General features: G+C 41.8%; 1 long non-coding RNA gene across 1 annotated transcript in view; it reads left to right on the top strand.

Annotated features, from left to right (window-relative positions):
- The first annotated feature begins 710 nt into the window (after positions 1–710).
- The window catches only part of LOC137753132 (uncharacterized), an 80,623-nt gene continuing 64,254 nt past the window's right edge, over positions 711–17,079 (top strand). Inside the window, exon 1 of the long non-coding RNA XR_011071392.1 lies at positions 711–982. This is a non-coding gene — a long non-coding RNA (uncharacterized lncRNA). The remainder of the gene's footprint in view (positions 983–17,079) is intronic.

Below are 17,079 nucleotides of genomic sequence, written 5' to 3'. Positions count from 1 at the left end.
CCTGTGCAGGGAGGTGCATGCACTGAACTCTGATTAGGGCATTATCTCCATGGTCCACAATGCAAATAAAATGAGACGATTTCTGAGAATTCTTTTGTTTTTAGTTTTTAGTTCTTTTAGTGTATTTTTTCTTGACTCTTTCCAACGTGGCTGAGTCTACTGGGAATAGTGAGGTCTAGTTGATAAAAACAAATCTGGTTTAAGTTGTCAGTCTAAACATTTTGCACAGAGCAGGCCCAGAGGGGTGAATGCAGATGGGCTGATAGATGAGGTTAATTGTGACCTGATCACAGGAAGTAACCTGTAAGGTTCTAGGTCTCCCAATTTCTGTGATATATGCTGCATTTTTAAAAAATGTATTTCCTTCTCCTACAGACAGAGAACAGCCAGAAGAAAAACAAACATGCTGAATTGAAGGGCTGATGAGTTAGGATGTGGTTAATTGAGGCCATGCTGGAAAAATGGATAGCGGAGTGCTTAATTTGATCTCTGTGGGTCTGTAGTTTTAGCTAACAGGTTTCTCTGTTGAGCCAATTCTGATTGATTTGTAGTATGTGCGTTGAAGCCTTCTGAGGCTGTGCCTGGGGTTCCTGAGAAGGACTGCAGCAATCCACTAGTAATGCCTGCCAAGGTTACAGATGGGTGTGGTAGCACATTTGCTAAATAATTTCTAAGTTCCTGATCAAGAAGGACTCTGAGGCAAGACAGCATATAGTTGGTGTTCTACTTTAACAGTACGCCTAAATACGGAGCTAGTGGAGAGAGAAAAACGAGGTTGCATGGATGGTTCCCTAACCCAGGCCCTACCAAAGGGGCCAAAGTCCAGGGAACCAAACCAAAGTCCATGCTCAACCCAGAATAGCACAATATGGCCACACTCAGATAACTGCACGACAGATACAGGATTGTGAGTGAATGGATATAAATGACACAGTCACTTGTGTATAAATCCAGAAGGACACAGATAAAACAGTTCTGGCCGGTAAGTATGGTTTGCTGAGCTACCTTTTAAATTTTTTATAATCTAATTTTAACCAGAACTGTGATATATCCAATTTGTTCTGTGTAGCTTAAAACTTGTTTGCATCTGAAACAGGTAAAATTACTTTAGGAAATCTCCTTATGGCTATTAGAAATCCAGTTTCTACTGTAAAAAGACAACAAGGATGGGCCCTACGTAGCTGAGTTGAAATTCAACATTTTATTATTATTATTATTGTATACTTATAACAAAGGTAGACACACAGACTACACTTATGTGTTACGGGAAAACCTAAGTTTTTCCCCAGTTCATTTTGTTATTCCCGAGGTCAATATGAGCTTAAGGTCTAGGTGAATGGAGGGCAAATTCTCAAAACATCACTTTTGCATGTATTGTTTCTGGGGTTATTTCTTTTTTTCATGCTATAATTTTTCCTCCTGAGAGGTTGTAATTTACACATCCACCTGAATTATGTAGTAATACAATTACTACTCTCTCTTTTTCTTGGGATTTTATATTGCAGTGGTGATAAAAAGATCAAACCTACAAACAAACAGAATACCTTTTGCCTCCTGGGAGACTGCAGGCAGCAGCAGTGGAGAGGAGAGATTTAATGGGAAAATGAACCTAGCAAAATATATTTTAACATAAAGTAATATAATAGGCAAATATATCAATGAGTACTCACTTTGAGTTTATCCCTGCCCATGGCAAAATAAGGAAGGAAGAGAGACGGTGGGGAGAGACACAGAGAGAGAGAGAGAGCAAATTGGAAATACCAGGTTGAGTGTAATGAAGTTGTCAATATTTGACAGATTTTGACAGACAAAAAAGACATTTTCATATGGTTCACTCTTGCAGCTCTTAGTGGCTGCAAAGTAGTTATCTCTAGGACACGTGTATGGACCCATCAGCTTAAACTGGCACCGGGTCCAAACAATTCACGGCACCGACACTTCCATAATTGTGTAAAGATGATTGTACTGAACACCTTTGAAAGCAGCTCCGGCTTCCCAAGGGGCATCTTGGCGCCTTGTGACCTCAAGAGAGAAAAACAAAAATCACAGGCAGAGAAGTAGCTGTTTAAACATCCTTTGATTTCCTCTCGTCATTTAGTAAATGCATTAAATTAAGCTGCAGATGTTTTGCTGTCAACACAGCGCTGTATTATGGTGTGTTATTTTCCTGATAGAAACATTTTATATACTGTAAATAAACACAGTTTTGTTAATTAGTTAATGAATTATTTTTTAATGCCCCATTAGGCTTGAGAAAAAAATAGCGCGAAGCTATTGAAAGTTCTCATTTTTAATAAACAGACCTTGTAGTAAATATGGAATGCTTAATATCTGCTGAAATGGCAGCCCTTGCAGGAGTGATTATGGCTCCGGCTCTGTCTTTTTTTTTTTTTTTTTTTTTTTTATTTATTTATTTATTTAGTTATGGCTGTGTTGGGCCTTCGTTTCTGTGCGAAGGCTTACTCTAGTTGCGGCAAGCGGGGGCCACTCTTCATCGCGGTGCGTGGGCCTCTCATTATCGCGGCCTCTCTTGTTGCCGAGCACAGGCTCAGTAATTGTGGCTCACGGGCCCAGTTGCTCCGCGGCATGTGGGATCTTCCCAGACCAGGGCTCGAACCCGTGTCCCCTGCATTGGCAGGCAGATTCTCAACCACTGCGCCACCAGGGAAGCCCCCGGCTCTGTCTTTTAAGTTATTCTGTGCTTAGAGTATCTTAGGCTTGGGGGTTAAGGTTGATTAGAAATATCCAGGATTTGGGATAGAATATCTGAACATAAATCTTGAAGGAAGGGAGAGATAGTAGGAATTTGCTCATTTATTTTGTCCTTTGTTTTTTTTCTACAAGAAGGAGGTGCTTTAAACAAGTAGCAAAGAAATAGAGAATTCTGCACTTAGGATCCAAGTCAACCTGAGAAATGCCAGAACTTTAGCAACGAAAAATACCCGTAAACCTTCTTCTTCATTCTTGAGGCGTGTCGTTCTCCCCTAACAAGGACGGAGGCTCTTTGCTTGTGGAGACTCAGTCCAGCAGTAGATTGGAAAAATGTCCAAGCAGGGGACCCGAGTTCTTTCCCGGATGAGTTCATTTCAATAGTCACTGTGTTTCATCGGATGCAGCTGGTTACATTTTTAATAGGCAGATGGCTAATTTTACAGTTCCAAGCCAATCTCTCATTGGACAACATCCAGAAAGCCCGTGGTAGGGTAATGCCCGGCAGAAAGTTCAACAGGACACTTGGGGGGAACATATGCTAATGTCAGCCCTTTTACTTAAAGTCTTTAAAAAGAATATTCAGTGCTAAGCTGAGGGATTTTCACGGACTCAAGCCTAACACCAGATGGGTGGCCAGCTATGAAGTCTTTAGGGCCTAAGCAAATGCTCTTAATCAGGCTTGGACGGTCAGAGAATCAAACAGCATCAAACCAGTAATCACTGAGTGATTTTTATTTTTTTAAATGACAAAGGTGTGTGCCTTTACAGGAATGACCTGGCTAACTAAAGCAATGCTTTTCTCTTAACTGAAGCCCATGGCATCATTCAAGCTCTGTGGTCCTGCGGTTGCTTCTGTATCCCCGCCTCCATTTTGGGTACCCCTCTTCATCTGACTCTGGTGGAGTTTCTAATGTCCGTTTACCTCCCCCAGGTGACAGATTCATCCCTTCAGGGTCGGGGAGAGGTCGGGGTATCTATTGCAGATTGAAAAGCGTCCTTATTTTTAAACTGTTTGGAAGTCTTTCTCTCCAGAGCAATGGCTCTTTGGACATCTTAATTAAAAGGGAATTTGGGAATATCTCCCGTTTTACAGTGCATGTAATCAAGCATTTCTTATCCTCCGCAGAAGGACTTTGGTTCCGTCTTCACAAAAGGCTTTGAAATGTCCTAAAACAATCCCCCGCGGCTCGCTCAGGGTTGGGGGTAGGGGAAGGAGGGAGGCAAAAAAAAAAAAAAAAAAACCAAAGCAAAAAACAACAAACATTTTCTGGGAGGTGATAAAAGTCTTGGATGGAGAGTACCTTTATTTTATCCCATGTGATGAATTGCCGTAGGGTGACTGGAAAACTATTTAAGAACCACAATGGCAAATGCCCTTGTTTAAATGCAGCAAATGTTGTTTACCTCTAAGCAAAATAAAAGACAATCAGAAGAAAGAGGGGATCAAAAGAGCTTTCTCCAAACGGATTTATAAAAGAGAGTGATTTTTAAATGATTTCAACTCCTACTTTATAAAAATATTTTATGAGGTACTTTTCTGAAAATAACATGCTTCTGAAGAGTTTTCCTCCCCAAATCACTTCCTGAAAATGGTGACATTACTTTTATCCAGTTCAAGTGGCTACACAGGACCTTATTTAAAACAATGCAAAGAAATACGACAAAGCCAGTAACTCCGCACGAGGAAACTAGGCTGGTTTTTTTTTTTTTTTGTCCAGAAAAATAAACTTCAAACCTCAAATTGAATCTATAAATGCTTCTATCAAATTTTTCTTTCAAGAACCTGGAAAGCAGTTCGTTTTGTTTTACAGAACAAGTTTGAAAAGAGTTTTCTTGCAGAGTTTTTGTTTCATAATCAAAATAATTCAAGGGAAGTGACACGACTTTTCTTTAGAGATTTTTTTTTTCTGGACAAAGTCTAGTAGAGGGAGAGAGAGAGAGAGAGAAAAAAAAATCTAACCAATTCCAAGACTAGCAGACAAAAGTTACACACAATGGGCAAAACCTCAAAGATAGTTATAAATTATTCTGTCACTAAATTAAAGTATTGGTAGAAGAAAAGTCTTAAAAATGTAAAATGAGTACTAGCCAAATATCTTCACAGATAATGGATTTATGGAAACTTCTCTCTCGTGTGAATACCCCCAAATACATTTTAGTTTTTAATTTTTTTTAATGTAGTTTAAAGAAACTTTGTGCCATTAAAAAAAAAAAAAAAAAACTTTGAAAGGAAAAAAGCCAAAAGAAAAGCAGAAATTAGGGCAGTTTTTAAACTACAAGCCAACTGTTTGCTCGACTTTGCTTTATTTATTCGTTCTTAAGGTATTTAAAACTTGAGCATTAAAACTGCAGAATAATTTGCAAATGAATGCAGTTGGAGTTGTGAAAATATAACTCACAGCTGAATGTGGGTTATTCAGACAAATGGCTGCTTTGTTTGAGGAGGGGAAGTAAAGTTCTGTGTTAATTTATTACAAACTGCAGCATTTCAACCCTGATGTCCGGGCAACAATGTTTTTTATTTCAAGTAATTTATAAGCACTTCCCAGAGCACTTAGCAGGGATGTCCTTGGCTATTTTGCTCCCAGAAACGGAGTGTATATGTATTTACTGTGGGAATTTGTTTTTAATAAAACTGTTGTAAGGCATTTTTATTCCTTTGCTTTGTTACATTAAAAACATTCACTGCATAAGTAATGTATTTATTCCAAGTTGAAAGGCAGCAGATCAGAGCCGGCAACTGTATTAGGGGGTAGAGACTACAGACAAGAAATGTTTAAAGCAGACCAGATCATTTTCCAAGCAGCTGTAGGTGTCTTGTCTGCCTAGGTGTCTTAGGGAAGCAGCTGTGACATGATCAGGAGTCCTGTAAGTGTCCAGGTGTCCAGGAGGTCCCAGGACCCAAGCACCTAAAGTCACACTTGAGAATTGAATAGAAAAAGGAAGACTAATGTGCAGTAAATGTGTGTGTGTGTGTGTATGCATTACTGCCCCTGTGTAGGAACACACACACACATACAGTCAATGTTAGGGATCCTTAAAACTTATCATTAATTCTCCCTATTTCCTAGAATCAATTCACAACCCTAGAGATTCCAAAACTGACCTTTTATTTCAATTTTTAAGGACAGCCTACAGATCTTCATGTTCCTATGTACATAGAGATGCCTACAATTTTAAAAAAAATCAGAATTACTCGGATGCTGTTCAGTAGGTTGAAATTGTGGCAGGGAACCTCGGAATCCTGTTTGGTTTTTGGTTTTCGGCTTTGGTGAGAGAATTGTAGAGAGAGAGCTAAGGCACAGTAGTCTTGCCCCCAAGGTTAGAGGTAACTGTTGTGCTGATGGCAAAAGAGTCCTTCTGGAGATTCCAGCTCTCCAGGGGCCTTTAATCATTTCATTTTCTCAAGAAGGGATGAGTTAGTTGACGTCATTGCCCATCTATCTGTCTATCTATCTATCGATCGATCGATCTATTCATCCATCCATGTATTTATGTATGTATGTATGTATCTATGTATCTATCTACCTACTTACCTATCAATCATACAGTCTTATCATCCTTGAAACTTCAACTGGAAGAAAATCATTTGTGTTGGCCCTAATAGCCAATGCTATAGGAAGGTGATAGATGATTTCCGTGTGTATATGTTTGTGACCTCAGAATTGTTGTATGTTTAACATGCATCACATGATGCTTTTCATGTGAACCCAAGTGATGCAATCTTGGGCTCCAAAGGCAAAGATTCTACAGGTCTTGCAGCCTATCCAGGTACAGGAGCTATATAAATTGCACCCTCATAATTATCTAGACACATTTGAGAAGTTCTTTATAATTTGAAAATTGCTTTGACTTTTAGAAAGAAATTTGATGAGCAATTACTCTATAATAATAGATTTTAAAACTTCTTATTAAAAAAAAATAACGAGAGAAGTGTTTGAACAAACTGCCTTTTAGAGACTCTAGCTTTTTTTTCCCTCTGGCCACCGACTTTTCCAGAAGTGAGGAGTAAATGAAAATACAGATTACTGTGGTAATTAGCCATAGAAATCATATCTATTGTTTAAAGGAGCCATGAAAATAAGCAGAGGCCTAGAGGCCAGAGAATTGAAAGAAACTGGAAAGCTAGTCTAGTAAGAATCAGACCTGTGTGCTGAATGCACACAATATTTCTTTTCTCATCCAATCACTGTTCCTCATGGAGAAGAATTGATCAATATTTTCTCCTTCTCCTTCTGTTTCTTTATTAAAAATCAACTTAATTTCTAAAAGACAAGATCCAGGAAGCTTTCCTGACTTTAACCTATATTCATCTTTCCATCTTTTTTTTTTTTTAATGTTAATTAATTTATTTATATTTATTTTGGCTGTGTTGGGTCTTCGTTTCTGTGCAAGGGCTTTCTCTAGTTGTGGCAAGTGGGGGCCACTCTTCATCGCGGTGCGCGGGCCTCTCACTATCGCGGCCTCTCTTGTTGCGGAGCTCAGGCTCAGTAATTGTGGCTCACGGGCCCAGTTGCTCCGCGGCATGTGGGATCTTCCCAGACCAGGTCTCGAACCCGTGTCGCCTGCACTGGCAGGCAGACTCTCAACCACTGCGCCACCAGGGAAGCCCCATCTTTCCATCTTTTAACTCCTAGGTTTCCTAGGCCAGGAGGCATGTGTGTGTGTGTGTGCTTGTATGTATACATGTATAAACATTTTTAGGGCTCAAAAGTCCCTTGGGATCACAGGACAATCATCCCCCTGGGCCTTGATTGTCTCACATGGAAAATGAGCAGGTAAAAGTTGGGGGGCGGTGGGAGACAAATGGGCACTGCAAGTTCCTGCAGAACATGGATGTAGACCAGAGCTTGGCTCAGTGGGCTGGATGCAGACCATCACATCCTCAAGTCTTTGTGAGGTCCGGCCCCAAACTCTTCCCTATGGGGTTTCTAACACCTTGGGTCCTTTGGGAATTAAAAAGGGAGTCATCTGTTTTTTCCTTAGTGAAGAACTTGACTTCAGAGCTGATGATAAGAAAATAATGCTCACGATTTTTTAAAGAGAGAAAGAAAGAAAACAGGAAAAGGTAACAACACATCAATTTGTGATGTGGCAGCGACAGCTGAGAGTATGTAGCTGACGTTGGAAACAATTATCTATCAATCAAATGATCCTCAATTTAAAATTTGTCCAAACAAATATTTGCCATGTATGAGGAATCTCAGTGCTTCTGGAGGGAATATTAATCTCCTAAATGAACAGATCTCGAGTATTACTTTATCCGTGTTGAGATGATATTTTTTAGCCCCTCTTTAAGCATGTCTTTAGCAAACTATAATGGTTAATCCATACACCAGAGATACCTTGAGCAGGAAACAACCTTATCTAGTCCCTAGAAGTTGAAGCCCAGGGTGGCTAAGAGACCAATCCATGACCTCTCAGCTGAGCGGCCATATCACAGCACCATTCTGCCCACTAAATACTGTCAGCAGGAAAAAATAATGACATTAAAGGGACTTTCTGTCTGAACACGGAAACCCTGACTCTTGAGATATGGGTCTTCTGCAGCTGGTGTAGACTCTTCCTGTGTAGCCTGGCAGGCTCTGGAGACCCATCACCTCAGCTCCCAGCCCCAGACCTGCAGCTGTGCCACCTAGGGCTGACTTCACCAAATTTGTGCCTCTGTTCCTCATTTGTAAAATTGAAATGATAATCATAGACCTATGTCATAGGAACATTGTGAGGATTAAATACATTACACGATATTTTCTGTGTCAATAAATCTTGGCACATAGAAATTGCCTTAGTATTATGAATCGCTATTATTTCAAGGCAGAGTCCAAGTTCATGTATGTCCATTGAATTGAGTAAAACCTAGGTTGAACTTTGACTTGTGGTCTTGCTCAGTAGTTGGATGCTTTCTCTGCCCACTTTTTTCTCCTAATGTGTTTGCATCACCAAACAAGGCAGGTAAGTTCTTTCCTCTCTTTTGCGCCTTGCTGGGTCTCTTGCTTCCTTGCTTTGTTTCTGTCTCTCCCTCTTCCTAAGCCTGTCTCTGTCTCCTTGAGTTGTCTTTAGACATCCTCATTATAGCTCTATCTGCCTTATTTGTATTCCTTTATTAGCATATGTTTTGCATGCCCCTCCCTTAACCAGTCTTAGGAAGCAGACTGCATGGTGCTAGGGAGGTCACTAGGGCAGGAGCTGGGAGGTATTGAAGGGGACACAGGGAGGTATTTAGTCTTCTCCAAGTCACTCTGGAGGAAATAGAGACCTTCAAGTTTCAAAGCACTAAGGCTGGCCCTGTCAGCTTCTCAACAAGTTCAGGGAGCTCAACATTGCCCAAAGGGATGGAAGAAAATCACTCATTTCAGGGGCTGATGCTTCTGCACGCCCATCAAACTCTGGGGTGGCAGGTGCTGGGTTGGAGGGCACATGTGGACCACGATCGAATCCTTGGGTACCTGAGAGTCTGAAAGTTGCTCTTTTGGGGTCTCTTCTCTTAGTTTCTCTGGCTTTTATCATAGTTTTCTCTCTTTTCCACCATTATCTCTACTTGTCAAATTCATTCACATTCCGGTGAAAAGAGCTAATCCAGTTTACTGCGCTATCTCCCTGTGGGATTTGGGTCTTAACAAGGTATAAAAGATGGCCTCTAGATTGTAGGATAGGGTGGCAAACGGGCAGAACATGGGTCATAGCTGGCCCTTACATATCTTTGGTTCTGTCCACAATGTGACAGCAAAAAACAAACTGCTCTTAAATAGTAGTAGAATTCCCATAAATGTCTGGATGTCTAGCCTCCCTTGAAGAATCTAGGCCTGCCTTCCTTCATTTCTCTCTCACTGCATGTCTGTGAACTCTTAGGCCATAGACCGTCTTGTTTAACAAGGGTTCATTCTCAAACGTCTGCCATCTAAGCCCAAAGTATCTAAGCTTCTCCACCATTCTAGATAACCGGGGATTTCTAAAAACAGGCAGGTTGGCCCCAAATGACCCATAGGATATGGTGTAAATATGTTTGGACTTTTTATTTTCTATTTTTGCGTTTATTATAAAATGTGTATTTGTGTATATTGTTTAAGGAACTTATGTAGACGTTAACATACCTATATTGGGATACATGTTTAAATATTTTTGAGTGATGGTATACAGGATCAATCATGGGGACCCTTGTTGCGACACTATGGTGTACTTTGGAACAGTTGTTCAAAGGTGAATGCATGCAAAACACATGTTAATTCATGAATAACAAATGAGCCAGATGGAGCTGTACCAAGGATGCCAGGAGATAGATAGCTCAAGCAAACAGAGACAAGCACCAAGAGAGGGAGAGCAAGGAGAAAGAAAAAAAAAAGGACATGAGTACTGGTAAATATGAGCCTTAAAACCCTCCAGCCTTATAACTGATATTCTGAGTTATGGCAAAAGTACTACGGGACCACAGGGGAGATAGCGAACTCCCTTTTGGTAACACATTAGGAATTCTTGATGCATTGATATGGAGCTGGGATGAAGCTTAGATGACATCGATTCCAATGTAGTGGGAAAATCAGTCCTTGAAAGTTTAAGCAACTTGCCCGGGGTCATTAGCAAGACTTCTTTGATGTTAAGCACGGTCATTTCAGGTTTCCGGGAAGTGATCAGTTATCACTGCATCTAGAAAAGAGGGTGCCGTTCTTGAAGACCACCAGTAAGAAATGGACCCTTTATTAGGACTCCATTCACACCATTTCTAAGAAAATAAAATTAGATTCCTTGCTCTTCTGCATCATGAATCCAGGCCATCTCCCATCTGGTCAATTGTCCTCAGGAAAGAAATGTTGAACCGAGTGAAATTCAAGGAAGAGATCGTGGCACAATGGATAAGACAAGGGGTCAAATGAACTTATTGTCAAATTCCAGGTCCGTCTGTTAGTCAGGGTGTGGACTCAGTTTAAGAAGGCAATCAATATTCCCATCTGTGAAATGGAGATAATTATAGTACTTAACCTCCTCAGGCTCTTGGCAAGATTAAATGAGGGCCTATAGGTCAAGTATGAAGCGCAGGGTCTAGCATGTAAAAAGGGCCCAATAAATGGTAGATATTATGAAATGCAAATTAGCTTCATAACGTCAGCTCTCAGCTGCCCACGTGTGGCTCACTGTTGGGAACTGGTTGTGGCTGAGGCTTCACCCAGGATATCTTCTTTGGTTTCTGATGTGATAACAGTTGCCCTCCTTCGTGCCAAGAGCAATTTACTCAAGGTCCCCCAGGCCTTTTACACACGAGTGAAATGACAGTGAAATGACAAGTTTGACAAGACCGGTAGCTGAGGTCCAGGAAGACAGTCCCGTCCCCACAAACAACACAAACAAGACTGATGACCGAGGATTAACCGAGCGGGGCTACTGCCCATGAATGCGCTGAAGCAGGGGAGAGGGTCTATAGACCTTGAATTAACTGTAAATTTCATCAAGAAAGAAGTCGTGCTTTCTTGTGGGAAGAGAAACTGGATGGTGTGTGGACACAGTACACTCTTGGCTCTGGCCAGAGCAGCTAGCCCTGGGTTTATGAGAACTTTTGGGGGAGGTGGCGCAAGGAATTTACTTGAGTTCTGGTGTAGAAAGACCTCTCGCCTCCTCTTTTTTTTTCTGTCCTGTCATTTCCCCAGTTCCTCTTCCCTCTGGCCCCCAGGCCATTTGCTGGATAGACCAAGGGCTCCAGGGTGACCCTGAACTCCCGAAAAAGGAAGGTCAGGAACACCGCCTCTGAAACATCAGCCCTCCGTGTGCTCTCGGAGGCTTCCTTCCTTGGTGGCTGCTTTCTTTGGGTACCATTATCGCCCTGCAGGGGACAGACGGGAAACACCATCTCCCAAGAATGGCGGCATCCTCCACGCTCCAGCTCCAATCCGGAGACTCTGAAGCAGCTTTCTCTGCCCTTGATATGAGTCATTCCCGGAGGTTTATCTTGCCCCCCTGAGTCTGGCTTCCTGGGTACTTGTTCTGTGCAAAGGAATGAGCCCAAAGGCCAGTGGTGAGGGAGGTCTGGTGGGGGAGGGCACTTTGTCTCCCGGATCTAATACTCCCGCAGGGAAGGGGTCAGTACAGGGGTACTGACAGGGGTGGGCAATCCCGGCTCAGAAAGTCAATGCTGGGCCTGATGCGTCCCTGCAACCTGGTGCTGCCCTGTGCTTTCCCAGACCCTGGGCTTCCTTCCTGATGCCGTTCCGGGAAGGGCGCCGGCTCCTTTTCCTTAGCGTGGCTCCCTTTATCAGTCTGGAATAGGAACTTCTAAAACCCCATTAACTAGTAATCACACAGGACCAGTGAGAGCGCCTCCACCACCCCAGGAATATCCAATTAGCAAATCATGATCTGGCCCTCCAGTGAAAGAAGTCAGCCCCATTATCTGTGATGTCCCCAATTAGAGTGTTTATTCATGAAAGACTGCACTGGGCTGGCTGGCCTCACGGCTCCTTCCTTCCCAAAGCCCAGCCGGATTAAGCATCCCTTCCCGCCCTCACTCCCCAGCCCAGCCTCGGCAGCCCCCCGGGCCTCCCGCACCGTCTGCCCTGGATCACGAGGACTTCTGCTAGCAGCAGAATGGAAGAGTCAAATTCTTCAGGTCTGGTCATGCCTGACTTGAGTTCCACGTCTTGTGTTCCTTTTGGGGGGGTGGGAAAAAAATAAATGAGTTGAGCCCCGAGCGTGGCTGTGATTTAGTTAGTCTTTATCAATCTCACTTTAGCAGTAAATCTGGCATTTATCAGACCCTGAGAGTGCCTCAGGTGATGGGGGTCTCACTCCTGCCCCTTCCTGCTTTCTCTCCTCATTTGCCATCAGTTATGTTTTAACTGCATGAAAACGTGCAACAAAAAATCATCTAAAATGGTCCTCAGCAACCTGGCGGTTCAGCACCCCTTCCGTTTTACACGTGAAGAAACATCATAGTATTAGGTTTGGTTGTTTTATAAAGCTCTCCATTTTTACGTAGCCAAGAATATAATCCCCCATTTAAAATGCCCAGATACATACAGTGATCATGAAGTTAAAAAAAACAACAAAAAAAAAATCCAACCCAGTATTGGTTAGAAAGGTGATCTTAGCAAAGCCTCCTCATTGTGGAAAAACTGAATAAAGGAAAAAATATTTGGTTGCATGTGTAAGAACAGCAATGACTACATTCCGCTTGCTGGTTAGATAGTATCTCAGCTCCGAAAGCGTTTTGAGGCAGGCCATTATAGCATTTGACACAGTATGAATTTCCTTCCAATTTCAGGCCTCCGAAGTGGAATCTTTTTCCCGCTAGAAGGGAAATTATCTTCCTAACTAGCACTTCTGCTCAGACAAGTTGCTTGGGGGTATTAGGGAGCATTACTCCCAACCCAAACTTGTGTCAGGCTGCTGTGAAAACACAATCTGTCTGTTTATATTTCTAGAGCCAAACACGGTGTTTTCTATAATTCTGATTAGCATCTACTTGGCCCCTTCCTTGAAGTATCCTCTGTGGAAATGTTCCAGATAGAAATCTGCGAGCTCCTACAGTTAGCGGTGGCCCCTACCAGCTCTGGAGCTGATCGTCAAAATTGCAGGGATTTTTGCAAACTGGCTTTTAAACACAACTGTGGCTAACATTTAAATTATATAAACTTACAATTCAATGAATCACATTAAAAACGAAGGTAATCATACTCAAAACTTATCTCAGTATTTTACTGCTTTTGACTGGTTTGATACAAAGTTATATCAGAGTTACATATGTCTGCTATCTGCGTAGAGGAAGTGCTATGGACCGGCGTGCTACCAAGCATCTCTGAGCAGCTCCTGCTCTAGAAGTCAGCCATTGGGGGGAATATTTTCACCATGGAAATCAGAAATGTGACAAGTCAGAATCCCCCTACCCGGACCCCCCAAAGCCAGTTGTTAAACATTTACCAGCAGGTCACTGGATACAACACCATCTGTCTGTCTAGTAGAGTCTGCAAACTTCAGAAAAATCCCAAGTGTGAAGTTCACACTTTAACCCTTCCCTTACCTGCCATTGCTGGGCAAGTATCTGGTCTTTTATAAGTGGATTTTATATACAGCAGAATGTAGTCCACTCAGTATCAGGTCTTTTATTATTGTACTTTTGCAATTTTTAGTGGCCATCTTTCTAAATTACATCACATACAATCTGCTGTCTTTCAAACAGAATTTCTGCCAATATTTCAGTATTTCCTTGAGATTGGAGTGTGAGTACAGCCATCACTTCTTTTTCTATTGTAATGATATCCTCAGGGGACATGAAGGTATATATTCATGTCCCTGATACTAAATGACCTAGACAGCTCTGAGATTTTAGTTGTTCTTTCTGCTTTGATTGCTCTTCTGGATGAGTGAAAAGATGTCAGCTGTCACTCTTGTTTTTAATTACACAAATAGTACCATACTTGAATACATATTCATAGTAAATGATTCAAACAATACATTGATTTAAAAAAGTTCCCCTCAAGCCATTTTCTATTCCAGGTTCAGAAATAACCTCTGTTATATTTTGATATATTTCCTCCATGATATTTAGTATATATCTACACATATATACATGTTATTCTACATAATAATAAATTAATATATTATATATACATCAATGGGAATCACAATTCATATTATTCGGCAGCAAGATTTTTTAACTTATATCTCACATTTTTTCCAAGTTAGTATATATAAATCTTTATCATTCATTATATCTGCAGGGTATCACAGCCTTTCCCTAGTGATGGGCATTTAGGCTGTTTCATGATTTTAGTTTGTTACAAATGAAGGAATATTTCCAACCCTTGTTCACATATCTTTGCGCACATGCCTATGTATTTATGTAGGATGACTTTCAAGAAGTAGACCTTCTAAGTCATGTGGTAGTTATCATTTCTTGCTCCTTTCCTTTCTCCTCATAAATTTTTATATCAGTGAAAGTTATTAATATCGTGCCTATGAGTAAATAGACTTTGGGTAAAATTCTGGTATGAATAAAAAATTGCTTTTAATAATCAGGCATAAGGACCCTAGTGGATATCTGAGGCTGCTCGGCAGTTGTCCTCTTGATAAGTGAGCTGATACAGAAGACTTTTGTTTGAAGAGGATTAGTGAGGCAGGCACTCAGCACTTGTGTGCATCCTCAGGGTCTTACCCTTCCAGAACATTCCAGCTGTCTTCCAAGTGTGCTCTGCTTCTCCAGGCTTTCTCTGTCATCTCAGAAAGCCATTTTGCCTTGGAGGTAGACCCAAAACGCTGGGGAATTAACAGCTCCCAGAAGCAACTCTCAAACAATGACTGGAGTTGGTGTATAAATACCCCAGCTCCCTCACAATTACAGTGGGATCATTCTGAGGCCTGTGCTTACACCATTTCTCAGACTTTCCCCATGGATTGAGCTGCAGTTGCCACAGTGGTAGCCAGCTCTTTGAGACACACTCTGTTGGCTTTCTGGGGGGGAGTCTGAACTAAGACAGCTTGTCTTCTCAGTATGGTGGTCATGGCAACTTCAACCCCAGAATGAGATGTTGCTAAGCAAAGATGATACTTCACCTCACTTGTTGCAAGAGATAAGTACCTTCTTTATGAACTATCAAGTTACGTCTGGCTACTCTTGTACAGAACTTTGGGACCTGTGACTTGACTGGCAGGGTGCTGATTGGGATAAAAATGTGTTGCATTTAATAGACATTCTCCTATGGAGAAAATACGAATAGCTTCACCCTGTCTTTCTGCCCAATGCACTTGATACAGAAGGCCCATATTTGCTTCAGAGCATTGGGCCAACAGCCGGAGTTTGGGGGACTTGGGTGGTACTGAATCACTCTGCATAATATTGTGAAGCATTGGGGTTTCTTTGACCAGGAAGCCAAAATCCAGGCAGCATGGCTTCCTCATAAGACAATGTTTCCCAATCTGAGGCTGGCATGGAGAAGCCCATCACATCATCCCTTGGCCAAGGTCAAAATGCCCCAGGGCTGTTCACTGCACGTTTAAGGGAGGGCTTGAGGGTTGTTTCAGAATCATCAGAGAAGCTTGTAGCTTCTTGGAGCCGATAAAGCCTTTGGTTAAAGCTGTCCCTTTTCCAGTCTGGAGCTGGGGCCAACTGGTGGTGACTGTCAACTTCTCTATCATCAAAACTGGAATTCTTTTTCTCATGAGCATCCACTTATTTCTCTTGCTTTAAACAACAGTTATCTTTCCCTGAGAAATGGACCCCAACTTAATAATAACAGTAAGAGCAAAACTTTATTAAAACAGTGCCAGACATCACACTTTGTGATTCACAGACATTACCCTATTGAGTCATTAGAATAGCACTCAGATAAGATGGATAAGATCATGATTATCCCCACTCAAATGAGAAAAGTGAGGCACAGGGAGCTGTAGTAACTAGTCCAAGGCCACCCAACCAGTAAGTGGCAAAGCTGGGATTTTGTTCCAGGATGACTAACTTCAGAGTTTAACTCCTAATCTCTCTAAGTGCATGACTCTTGGGATTAGGCCACTCTTGTTTTAAAGGCTTATTTAGCTATGTGACCTTGAGCAAGTCATCTCAAGGCTCTGAGCTTGAGTTTCTCCAGTGAGGGTGATGATATTTACCTCAAGGGGGTTGCAAGAATTGCAGGAACAGTAAGTGCGCTGACACAGCAGGCTGCAGAGGGAGCATCCTGTAAGATGTGGTGATTACTATTATTATTGTTGCTGCTGCTGTCTCACTTTCCACCTGCACACAAGCACTCTATATGTTATTTGTACTGAACTGCTCGTTCCTCCCTAAACCCTCTGGGCTGTTCATCAGTCTTCTTCTGCCTGAAATGCCCTTTACTTTCTTCTCCCTCTGGTCATCTCCTGCCAGTGTTTTGAGGCCCAGTATAAACGTCACCCTCTCTGGGGAAACTTTGCAAATTCCCTTTGAGTCCTTTCTTCATCAGTGATTCCACCCCGCAGGGGAGTAGCTGGCTGATTAAAAGCCTAAGGTCTGCAGACAGACTGTCGAGCTTCAAAGAGTGACTCCACCTCTTTATAGGTAAGTGATGTGGAACAAGTTCCTTTATACGTAAAACAAGAGAAGTTATAGTACCTGTCTCATAGGATCGTTGTGAGGCTTAAATGAGAGTAAGTATGTAAAAAGCTTAGCATGTGATTGGGAACATAATAAGTTCTCAGTAAATCTTATTTATATTATTTTAGCATTAGGAACATACCTGTTATATCATATAACACTTGGTGTGATGATGATAATGGTGATGATGATATAGTGGGGTCTTTATTCCCACTAGACCACAAACTTCTTCAAGGTAATAGAGTCCATTCGAGTTTTTGGTTTCTGTGCTTACTCTAATGCCTGGTAGATAGTCAATTTGATGTTGGATGGCTAGATGG

The sequence above is a fragment of the Eschrichtius robustus genome, chromosome 19 (assembly GCF_028021215.1).
Source record: "Eschrichtius robustus isolate mEscRob2 chromosome 19, mEscRob2.pri, whole genome shotgun sequence".
Lineage (NCBI taxonomy): Eukaryota > Metazoa > Chordata > Mammalia > Artiodactyla > Eschrichtiidae > Eschrichtius > Eschrichtius robustus.
Note: the sequence above shows the minus strand (reverse complement) of the source record. Positions and strands in the feature narration are given on the sequence as shown.